Below are 12,938 nucleotides of genomic sequence, written 5' to 3'. Positions count from 1 at the left end.
CTCCATCATTGTCTTTTTAGCCCCACCCTGTCGGGTAAATGCCTATATCTTTCAAATTTCACACATCCAGCGTGTAATGTAGGTCCTGCTGTGTTGACTCACTAATTACAGTAGTATTCCCCAAAGCTGCTACATCGACTTTGATTTGTAAAATAGGTGGAGTACACCTTTAAAGTGTGTTAGTAGTCAGTTGTGTTGATTAGTGTAGCTGCCTGTATTTCACCAGTGAGAATTGAGAGGCAGAAGAACTGTTGCTATGGTTACCTGAATTTTACTGTACCCTGAAACAGTGAATTCACTGTTGATTGAAACTACGTCTGAGCCGTCCCGTTGAAAGAAACAACACAAAGACATGACAGCAGACATGTTTTTCACTTGCATCCATTTATCTTCCTTGATCTTTATTTAATAAGACAAGTACAAGCCAGTGACAAACTTCCACTGGGATGAGCAAGATGGGAAAAAAAAGGAAAACACAAAGACACGTTATAGAAACAACATTCACACACGTTGATGTGACACCAGGAGATAAGGGCAACAAGTGCAGAGCAATGGCTGGAAAATATCAGACATTACAGCACGGCTAAACCACCACAGTTTGCATGGCAGAATATGAGACAGCACAGGCATTATTCAAACGCAGCAAAACAGATGACAGAGAGCAGGAGAACTGAAACTCTGAGTTATGGGGACAATTTTCTAAACCAGTGCCTTTGATAGAGATCTACTGAAACAATATTTCCCAGCATATCTGGCCTTTGCAGCTCTCAACATTTACATTAACTCAGATGGAACATAAACAATAATATTGTGTGAAGGCCTTTTCCATTAATTTATTGACCTCCTCTCACTGAACAAACACTAATGGAGGCGCATTATTGTTTATTCCGTTAAACGCAGAAGATAGAAAATACATTTGTTCTGTGCTGAATGAGAGAATGAAGTGAGCTGAGGTGCACTAAAACAGATCTGTGCTATCTGGCCCTGCTCATTTTGTGCAGCGGGGGGATAATGTGCCTGCAAAGTGGTTCCAAATAGATTGAATCAGGACAAAGTCCTCTTATTTTCTTGTCCACTGACTCAGTAAGATTGAGCAGTTTCATTCCAAAATGACACATCTATAATTTAAAAAAAATGAAGTTCTACTGTAAGGATATTCTTCATCATATCAAATCATATTTACTGTCTGAGACATTTACTGATCGGAAGCATTTTTTAAAATATAATCATACTTCCAGTTTTTCTAAAAGTGAATGCATGCACATTATTTTCTTACGAAAAGGAGAGGAGAGGAGAGGAGAGCAGAGGAGAGGAGAGGAGAGGAGAGGAGAGGACAGGAAACAAGAAGAGAGAAGAAAATGAAATGACAGGACAGGAAAAGGGTGTAGAAGGAAGGAAGGGGAAGGGAAGGAGGGAGGAGAGAAGGGAATGCAGGAAGAGGAAAAGAAAGGAATCCAAGAGAAAAGAATGGAAAGGAAACAGAAGAAGGTCAGTAAGGAGGTAAAGTAAGGAGAGGTAAGGAAAAGAAACAAAGGGAAGGTGAGGAGGGCAGATAGAGGAAAATGAGAGCAAAGAAGAAGGAGAACACGTTTAAAAAATAAGGAGCATAAAAAAGGAGAGAAGCGAAAAGGAAAGAATATGAGAGCAAAGTACAGTTAGAAAGAGGAAATGAGAAAGAAGTGAATTAACAATGGAGAGGAGAATACTGAAGGTGGATTCGGATGAAAAAAAAGAAGCATGAAGAGCAGTCAAGTGGAGGTTTTGAGGCTGCTGTTGCCAGGGCAGCCTGAGCAGGGATATGAGATGTGATTTTATTTAGCAGATCTCCTCTCCGGAGCTCAGCTGGATGTACAGCCTAGAGGTTAAATGTATTCTCATTAGTTCTGTGTGTGCTTTATTTCAGTCTCCGCATCGATACGCTGAGAGATTGTAAAGGCACATAACCTACACACTCACATGCATGTTTGTCTTTGATCTGTCACACTCTGGAACACACTCCACTTTCTACACACTCTCACATGCCCTTTCTTTTCCCCTCTCAGTCCCTCTGTTCTTCTCATCTGTTGATTATTGGAAAATTGTTTGGTTTGACTTCACAACCTTAAGTAAAACATTTATCTTATTCCGTGACTTTTGAATTGGTTTTGATAGCATAGCATTGTGGTAACAGAAGAATTAGGCCATGTGGTGAAAATTGTTTCACTTAGTGTGCTTGTTCTGCGTGCAGCCCAGACAGAGCCTCGGCTCAAACAGAAAGAAGACTTCTTTGTACTTGTTCTTGTGAAAGAACACATAACACATGTTAGAGTCTCACTTTGCCAAAGTGAGCAAAATCAACTTTTGTGTGGTTGATCTTTATTCCATCTCCAAACCTCAAAAACAAACTCTTAAGTAGGTAGCTAAAAGATGGATGTCTGCATATTTTTGACTGAATCTCCAAAATAGTGTAAGGCTTCCAAGCGTGTCAGAGAAACTACAATAGCCACACAAGGTGCCATCCAGAGCTAGTGTATGGTTAGTCTGTTCTAGGCTACGACATGACATGACATGATTGTCACTTTTAGGTAATTATACACCACTGAAAACATATCTATGGATATCAATTTCCTGCAAATAAATGATAGATAGATGTTACACAATGGACTTTTACAACTTTCAAGTCATGGGTATCATGGCAGGTCAATTACTAATTGTTAATAACATTATACAAAAATAAATACATCCTAACTATAATAAATATGTACATACATATATGTACTTATCTGTTTCCACTTGTGAACACAATGTATGCCAGTGTAAGTTCACATGATTCACTCGTGCTAACAAATGGAATGATTTTGATGTGAATCCTTTAGCTCTCGCTGATTAAGTTACTTGTTAGAATAGAATAGAATAGAATAGAATAGAATAGAATAGAATAGAATAGAATAGAATAGAATATCTTTATTGTCATTGTCACCTGTACAACGAAATTAAAAGTGCCATCCAGTCAGTGCAAAGATTTCACCAAGTGCAAAATTTACAAAGTGCAAGAAATTACATCAACAACAACAACAACAGCAGCAACAACAACAACATCATGTGGAACAGATTACTGTGTGAATGATTGTCAGCGTGCCTTAGTGGTAAGTCAATCAAGAAATATCTAAATAACTGAACCATCAAACAAAAAGTGTAATAAGATAATCTGTTAGCATCAGAAATAGTCTGCAGCATTCTCTTATGTTGATATAAGGGTTAATGTTCCAGAAAAGGATTTTAATGATCAACAGTACAGTTACATTTGTAATCTGAAAGAAAGTGTCTAATTTAGGTAGGGTGGGACACTCTTCTCTAGTACGTGCCCTGATCAAAATAAATAATAAAATACCTCCTAGCACAACATTAATGCAACTGTGACCCACAGTGTGTTACATGTGATAGTGTGTGAGCTCTCAAATTAGGGCTGTGTTTAACATACCCATGCTAACATCAGTGCTAATGAGGGGGCTCAACCAGGCCTCTCAGTGGCCTTCATCTAAATGAGCTCTGGTCTCCTGACAAAGCTAATGGCTACTGTAATGGTCACAGGCCACTGTGTAGCTGCAGGGTGGAAACAAAGATGACCCTTGATTTTTTGTGTCAGTACTGTTGAAAAGTCTCCCAGAGGAATTATTTACTACATGTTTTAATGATGCTTGAAAGCCACTTTAATTCACTTCATTAGAGCATTGTTGGGTACATACAAAGTAGCCATTTAATCAACAACTGTATTGTTTGAGGAGTTTTTTAAAGTCTACTTTTAGCCGTGATAGTGGTGAGTCTCTAGAGTTGGCCATTGGGTCGGACTTTTTATTTGTTCAAAACTTTGGTTTATTACCAAATACCTACAAACATCATTGCATTGCCATCAGCCTCAGCTGTGCTTTGTGTTTAGTGCTAAGTAACAAATGGTAGCATGCACATTAGCTGATGTTAGCATTAACTTAAAGTACCACTGTACCTAAGCACAATCTCATCAAGTGGCCGTGGACATTTAAGTATTGATATTGATCTCAATGTTTGAGAGATTACCGTATATGATGAACTACATTTTTTATCTACATGACAACATAAACACTTTTGATAAAGATCTCTTGAACATGGTTATTGAAGAAGGAGTCCGTCTTTTTTCCACTTTCTTGTTACATATCGGCAACATAAGGTCAACATCGGGTCAGGACTCTATCCTTCAGAGTCCATTTATGACACCTTAAAGAACCAGTCAGTAGAGTTTACATCTTGCAGTGTAGTTGCTGATTGCAGAGCTTTCGCATTCAGCCTCCCATTCAACGTATGTAGTAGAAACCATGGTCATCAGGAAGTGTGTGAAAGGTCCTATCTAGGGCTAGTGTTTAGTCCATCTGTTCTGGTGGTTTAACATGGTGGACTCTTTTGAAGCCATATTCTATAAATACCGCCCCCTACATCTGACATACTGGACCTTTAATACATATATATATTTCTAATAAAACAGAAGAAAATAGTATCACTGTTTTGCTTTAATGTGGCATATCGCTCTTCTAACACTTAATCTCAAGTTGCTAAACAAACATGGACAGACTACAGATGAGATAGAGAAGACAGCACATCAGAGAGCACTACAGATAAGAGTGAAAAAAAGGGATTAGTAATGTACTAACGGACAGTAGTTTCAAGGAAATGTCAAACTCTTTCTACAATGTGGCAGCTCCAACAACAAGGATTGTCTCTTTTATTTCCCCAGAAGGAGAGATTTCAATGGAACTCATTCTGCTCTGAATGCTACTGCACACACTTAACCTTCCGCCGTCCCCCTGCAGCTACAGTATGACACGATGTCTGTGGAAAGCTAATAAATTTAAAAATTGCCAGTACAATGGGAACACAGGATTACAGAAAGATACACAGAGAGAGAAGGGAGGAAGAGAGAAGGAAGGAGCTGCAGAAACAGAAGAAGCGAGAAGATTTTAAATTCTTAGCAGAGACTTTGCTGCTGACATTTGAGTGCTGTTGCTGCATGGAACTGCAGGTAGCTTTTGGGCCTGAATAGAAACACACACACACACACACTGGTATGAGCCTGGAGGATGAAGAAATGCCAGAACTCGTGTCTGTGCGCGTGTTTGCGCGCGACTGCCATGAATGGTCGTGATTGAGCTGAAAAGTCTCTCACAATATTATCTCCCTCCACCTGTGAGGAGTGGATCGCAACTGAATGGCAGATTACAGTTTGCCTGCCCTATTGTCCTCGCCACACGAGGCATGTGACACCTTCACCGCCACGTATGGCTGCCTGCCTGCCTGCATCTGTGCATGTGTGTGTGTGTGTGCACATGATGAAAGCATCTGACCCCTTGCCATAATAGCATTCAGACTTGTGACAGGCAGAATTTGCATACATAGTGGATGAGATTTATTTTTGAGAGAGGTTGCAGGCAAATCTTTTCGCAGAACTGATGGCACCTTTTTTGGGCAGAATATATACAGTTATACATACGACTTCAGATCCTATCTGTTAAGATGCCCTTTAGTTAAGTGTAGGGACAAAGACAGCAGTCATCGAGAAGAGGCTGATTTTTTTTTTTTTCCGCAGTCAGGCTTCAATAGCCGGGGCTTCTCTGCTGCAGAGAAAGCAAGGCACTCACTTTTACAGCAGTGAACTGTCAAGAATATATCCAAAGTTTCTGGCTAGCTCTAGCTGTTACCCACTTATAATGAGTAAATGCCAATGACAGTATAAAGAATGGACAGAGCAGGAGTGACATCACCCATAGGTTCCTGACGCTGAAAATATGCCTCGCAGCTAATCTAGATATTGGCAAACACGGGGATCACCGGCGGACCTGAGACGGGCCGAATGACGCATGTGTAATAAGCCATCTGTAATGGCACTTAACTGTCAATCACAACTACCACGCTGTTAATTATTCCTAACTTTAAGCCTCAATATCATCTGAATGGGTGAGGTAAATAAAAATTCACCCTCAGCACAGTTGTCATGAACGGGGAAATTAGCTATAGAGACCAAAACAGTTTTTTGTACCATGCTGTAAACATGTTTATTTCTGCTGTGAAGTCAGGCACTTCTGGAGATGAACTCACTTCTGGAACCTGTCTTAAGTGGCTGCTCAAAGTATTACAGTTTTTAGCACTTCCAAAATTGGCTTCCTTTTCCAGCACCGGAGGTTGCCTCTTGGTAAGTGCTTAATAGATCAGTTATAACCTGTTAATAACCCGAGTAATAACGGGTTATGACTAAATAAATTTTGCCACAGAAACAAAATGGCCAAAGATTTGTCTCAGAATAAAATACTTAAGAGTGGAATACCAACATTTAAAACAACATCGTTACCAGAATTAAAGAAGGATTTTTCACAACCTAACCTTTTTTCTTTTCTTTTTTTTTTCTTTTTTTTTTGCTTGACTCATCTGTAAATGACTTACTAACCGATTAAGACGTTAATTATAAATTATAATCCCTTCTTAAAGGCTGGCTAATTAATTGTAATTTTGAAATGAATATTCAGTTTATTATAGAATAAGACAGAGAAAGACAGCAAACATGTGAAATTGGGAAGCTGGAACCTGAGAACGTAGTGCAATTTTTGATGGATTAATGATTCAAACCATTAGTCGATTATGAAAACAGTTTAGGATTATATTTCTGTCGATTGACTAATCCATTAATTGACCAAAAAAAAAAATCAATAATAAACAAGGAACTTCCTGCTGAAATCCCCATGTCAAAGTGTCATGACACTGTTCTTAATTGATTGGGAATGAATCCCTCTCTGTGGAGGTCAGAGGTCAAGAACAGGCTCTCAGGGTCTTTCTGAAGGACACTTTGACAGGATGCTTGCTGTGGACCCCCTTCCGCACCCCCTATTGCGCATTATTTTACCACAGTCGCCTGCGCTCATGTGCAGGAATGTTTCTGATCTGCAGATCCTGATTGTTCGTCCCTTCCTGTTATACTGTATCTAATAACTGCTTTGACACTTCACGGATTTCTAGCCAGCCACGTCAAGTCACTGGGGAGTGTTTTGAGTGTACTCAGCATTAGTGATTAAGTACACTTAGAACATAAAGGCACCGCTCAGGAGGTGATGAGAGGGCGTGTAATGCTGGCACTCGCTTGACGCATTGATAACACGCAATACAGCTCGCTGTGCTCGCCGATGCCTGTGCGCGCCTGGTGGACACGTGTGTTTACACTTGTTCTCAGGCAATGTGAGAAGCAACATGGGCGTTCACACACACACACACACAGGGGGCTGTTAAACTGGTGTATGGTGTCACTGTTTAGGCTGAGAGGTTCGCGCAAAACCGAATACCCACGGAGAGAGAGGGAGGGCGAACAAAACTGTCTGAATGTTTTATGTGTGTCTATACAGTGTAATTGTGTGTGAGAGATAGACACACAGAAGCACACACAAACACAAATACACTTAAAAATGTATTACATACAAAAAATAACACATACCACATACACACACGCAAATGCATCCTTACCCACACACACACTCACACTCACTCACACTGCAGCCACGCACGCACTGAGATACTGTGGGAGACACAATCACAGTAACTGGGGAGTGATACGCCTTCCCTGGGAGAGACGGAGGAAGCGGGAGAGAAAGATAAGAGCGAGATAAAGATGAGAGAGATGGAAGTCAGTGGTAGACGGAGACGGGTAGATGGGGGAGAGGAGGGGGAGGAGGAAGGAGGAGGGATGCCAGTAGTTCACATACTGCAGGAATCCCGTCCAGCTGTTACTGCAGGGAGACAAGAGTGGGAGGGTAGATAAGGATAGCAGAAGGCAAAAGACACGAGTGTATCTCACTTCTGCTTTTTTCTTCACTGGCATAAAGTGGAGAAATATTAATATTAGCTTGAATTGGAAAATGAAACAAAATTTTATGTGTTTATCTAAGGTGAAGTGAGAACCTGCTGCATGTGGGCTGTCAGTGCTATTCATAACACACGTCCATGCCATCACCTTGAGGTTACTAAAGGGATATTTTGAAATCTGGATTGGGTTTATGGCTTTCCACCATCTTTGACAGGCAAATGTAATTATCACATTTTCACAGTGTGGGAGACTAACAAGTTTTAAAAAAAAAGAAGCCAAAGCTCAACTTACAAGTTATATTAATGAATGTTTTTATATTAACTTTGACTCTAATGATAAAAAATCTTTGTGAACTCATCCAACTCTGCAACCCAATTGAGCCTGTTTAGCCACTTTGAGCACACCTGACGAGTTAACTAAAGCCCAAATGTAATTAATAACTGTAAAGAATAAACTTCATGGGTTAATAGCCCTACATTTTCAGATGTCACATTACAGAAAGCACAGGCACACATATTGTAATATAGAATGAATAGTTCCATTTAGCTGGTTCATTTTCAGGGTTAGTGCATGCTGGCTCACTGTCACACTGTCATGACTTCTATAGAAAGGAGCCATTGTTGTGTGTGCTTTTTGCATCAAAAAGGCCTGTAACATGCAACACTTGGATATATGAAAATGAATTTATATTGGTTACCAGTGATTAATCCTGTACCCACAGTTTATGGCTTGAAGCTTTTACAATTGCTGTTATAAACAGCGAGTGTCTGCTGAGTCTTTCCAGGGTTTGTCTGGTGCACAGGAAGTGAAGGCTTTTCCATTTCTGGCAGCAGCAGCAGCTGGTTTGTTTGGAATAAATATAGAAGCATGAGCAGTGTTACCTGCCACCTACACAATATCAAAAGACAAAGACTTTACAGTGTTGCCAACACTGCTTCATTGACAAATGATCTCTGAGAGATGCAGAGCCAAAACCACCACAAGAAAATAAGAAATAAATCCTGAATGAAAAGCTGGCCTTTTTGAACTGTTTTTGAGTTATGATAGACTGATTACAGGGTTTCAGTTCTCCCAAGAATATTGCATAAACAGCCCTTACATCATCGGATTCAAGACTTAAAGGACCAGTGTGTAGGATTTAGTGGCATCTAGTTGTGTAGTTGTTTATTGCAACCTCTGTGCCTTTCCTTTCCTTTCCTTTCCTTTCCTTTTCCTTTCCTTTCCTTCCCCCTCCTCCTCCTTGTAACTGCTACAGTAGTAACTAAAGGCCCTGTGTAGAGTCAGTGTTTAGTTTGTCTGCTCTCGGCTCCTGTAGAAACGTAGCGGTTCAACATAATGGACTTCGCCATGGAAGAGGACCCACAATGTCTGTAAATATAAAAAGGTCATTTTAAAGTAACAAAGACAAAACAATTCTGATTTTCAAGTGAATGAAAACTTAGTTATGGAGATTTCATCTTCTACATATTCTCTAAGTAAGAAATCTGACACACCAGACCTTTCATTTTGCTTCAACAGTATTTTTGCATTAAGTTGTTATTACTGTTACTACACAGATTTAGATTGGATTGACTCACCACAGGTTGTGTGCTGTCATTTGTCAGCCTATTTCACACTTTGACTGTCACACCGAAAGAAAGCCAATTTCGTTTCGCCTGTCTGAACCAGGATTAGGCTGGATGCTATAATACAATTGACTTTTCAGTTTTGTTTTAACATTATGTGAAAGTCTCGTTCTTCTCCGGAGCTTTACCAAAAGTTGCAGAAATTTCTTTCAATGGACTTAAAATATACTGCTGCTCTGTAAGTCTCTTCACAGGGAGAGAAAGCAGCGGAGGGAAGGAATTAGGGATTGTGTGAGCAGTGAGCCGTTCAGCACAGGTCACTGGCGTCTATTCCCTCTGAGGCAGACATGTGTGTGTGTGGATGTCTTAGGCTTGTGAACAGCCAGTGAACCATAGTGACAACACACACACATGCACATTTCCAGTTTGGTAAATGGTCAGCTTGTTAGGAAACCATTGGAGACCTTAGCTTGTGAGTGATGGTGTATCTACAGAGTCTTTTTTTTGCTGTATGTTTAGATATTAAATCCAATCCATGTTTATAGTCACGCGGCATGTTTCACGCTCCGCTGATGTGTGACGCAAGTTTTTGCAGGAATCAATACTCTGATTGCAGAGGCTGCAGGCACATCAGTATGCCCCACTGGGAATGCCTCGGGCCAGTATGTCCTGTTAACTTTGATGAATTTGAAACTCTGTTGTGCCTTGAGTGTGTGTGTGTGTGTGGACAGTAGGGAAGGTTGGGCCAGCTGACATCAGCTCAATGTCAATTTAGCAACAGTCCCTAAAGGTATGCTTGCTCCCATGTCGTATGTGTCACAGCATGCATGTGTTGTGTAATGAGTGTGTTTGAAGTCGTGTGTGTGTGTGTGTGTGTGACAGTAAAGATGTCCTTATCATCTCCCCATGAGTCTTAAGAGGGTTTCTTATATTATGGGCTCCGCAGGCATGCAGGCTTCAGCTAATGCAAAATAGATGAGTAATTACTCCCCAGCAGAGACAAGAGGAATGTCTCCTTCATTAAACAAAAGTGAGCAGGAATAGAAGGATGGGGTATTAGAGGAGAAAGCATTGCAGTCATTTTATGCTCGGCATGGCGGTAAACATTTCTGCTCTTCTCTATTTCACACAGCACTCACTCTTGCTGCGTTATGCATCTTGAGTTCTAACATCTGTCAGTAGTTGGATTTTCTGTTTTTGGGTTTTTTTTTTTCCAAACAGACTGTTGATGTGCCCCGTATCTATCATCCAAAATGTGCAAAGCATCTTCTGAAGAGCCTGATTACTAACAAGTGCAGGCTGCTTTGCTGTCAGTGTAATAGGGCTTCTATATGCAGACAGACAGAAACCCTTCACACATACTTAACAGTGGATTTCATGCACCAAACTTATCTCTTGCAAAAGATTAAAAAATTACAGAAACACGCACTACAGAAATATCATTTTCTATAAATATATCATGTAATATACTGGAGCAAATAACAAAAGAAAAGTATTATCTAGTATCCAGAGCAGTGCTTCTCAACATTTATCACACAGGAAGACCAACAATTAATGCAATTTTGGCTTTAATTAGTGTTTTTAGATTTATTGAAATAACTGTGCCTTCATAATCAATGAGAGAGAAATACATTCCCATATTAAACACAGACTGTACTAGGAGTTTCTGTCTTTTATTCTGTGCTGCTTGCCACATTATGTTATTTTATTGTATTCCCCACAACCATTTGCCAACCCCAATTATCTTCTGACCCGCTTCGAGTTTCCGACCCACAGGTTGACAACCAGTGTTCGAGAAATCTAATTATTTGTTTTCTTGCTGAGAGTAAGGTGAGAAAATCGATACCACTCTTGTGTCTGTGTGTTAAATATTGAGCTGGAGCCAAGCGGTGATTAGCCGAGCTTAGCATAAAGATCGGCAGCAGAGGGGAAACAGCTAGCTCTGTCCAAAGTTCAAAGGTACTCCTATCTAAACTCACTAATTACTTGCATGTCATTGTTTAATCTGAGCACAAACAGAAACGTAAAAAACAAGATGTGGTTTAACGAGAGCTGGAACTTCCAAGTCACACTCACTCCATGGAGTCTCCACTGGTGCCGGGCTACCATGACTACATGATTTGGAAATATTTCTTTCAAAGGGTCCTGTCTAGATGACAACCGCAGATTTGCAGAACGCTCGGGAGAATTGTACGTGTTGTTTCCCCTTCAGAATATCCTTATCTCGCAAAAGTTTAAACATCTACAGTCGTCCTAGGAAAAACCCAAGACTGCATTTGTTGTTCCAAAGTGCAACAGATTGTTTTGGAAAATCTAGGAAGTTTGACAAAGCCTTTAGGATGTCGGGTAACATAACTATTCTTATTTTACACACAAACATAGTTATGCATGTTATATTCTGCTTCTGTCACATTTTGTAAACAGATCATACACACTGTAGCTTCAGTAAATCTCGTCTCTATCCAAGTGAAAAGAGGCAGTTGGCAGTACCACCTGTCATGGATGTAGATGCCTGTCACTCCCAAGGTCAAAGTCAACCATGGTGCCGGTTCCAAATGGAAAGGAGACATCAGGTGACGATCAATTAACAAGGATTGATTATCACCTGATAGAGAGTGAACACAATACCTGCTATATGCTCTCCACTTAAAACAGTTCCCGTGCCCCCTGTCATCCATCATTGACTTTATAGGAATTTTATTCTTATGACTACATTTATAGACTTTTTAAATTCTTTTTTTTATGTATTAGTTTGAAAAATTCCTGAAATAAGTGTCTAAAATAACTCCCCTAATAACAGAGAAAAGCTGAATATGAGGTGAACAGAAGCTAAGTCGATTATGTGTAAAAGAGGAGATATACTACCTTGCATTAATTTGTAACGTGGTTGTATTCGACTCACTTTTCACTTACTTCTATTGTGCTTAATGTCATGGTATTTGTGTTGGCGATGCTTACGGGATGACAGTGCATATTATGCTTATCACTGTATCATTCCTCATGTACGACATCATAGAAAAGTTGGTTCCAGCAGAGAGATTAAATTTAGATCAAACGGCTGGATGCAATGTTTTTTCTTCCTCCTTTGGGGGACTATCCATCACCGAGCAATCTGCTCCGAGGCTCTTCTGCCTCTTTGGAGTAAATGAGTGGTGTGTAAAACATCTGGAGTGATGTATGGGCACTATTGGGGTGTTAACCTGGGGCAGCCAACTGTCTGATAGATTGTGTGCCCTGGAAAGACAACAGTGTGACCCCATATGTCGCGTAAAACATTCAGACTTTCTAGGCACATTACATGAACGCTGTCCAGAGATGGGACGGATGAGAACTTTGCCTTGTACACACATACACACACATACATTCCCGTGTGAACTTCTGCATTTCATTTCCAGTAAACTTTCAAGCAGCGCGAGGCTAGTTTCTGCCTAAGCTAACAGGATTTGATATATTTATACATTTCTCTCTTCATGTTTGGATGACTCATCTATCAGTGGGTGTCCTGTGCCTTGATCTCCCTC

General features: G+C 40.3%; 1 protein-coding gene across 12 annotated transcripts in view; it reads left to right on the top strand.

The window, feature by feature from the left end:
- The window catches only part of cacna1g (calcium channel, voltage-dependent, T type, alpha 1G subunit), a 232,489-nt gene that overhangs the window by 84,380 nt on the left and 135,171 nt on the right, over positions 1-12,938 (top strand). The window lies entirely within an intron of this gene.

The sequence above is a fragment of the Larimichthys crocea genome, chromosome XVI (assembly GCF_000972845.2).
Source record: "Larimichthys crocea isolate SSNF chromosome XVI, L_crocea_2.0, whole genome shotgun sequence".
In the NCBI taxonomy this organism is placed as follows: domain Eukaryota; kingdom Metazoa; phylum Chordata; class Actinopteri; family Sciaenidae; genus Larimichthys; species Larimichthys crocea.
This window is presented reverse-complemented; position numbering and strand designations above follow the sequence as displayed.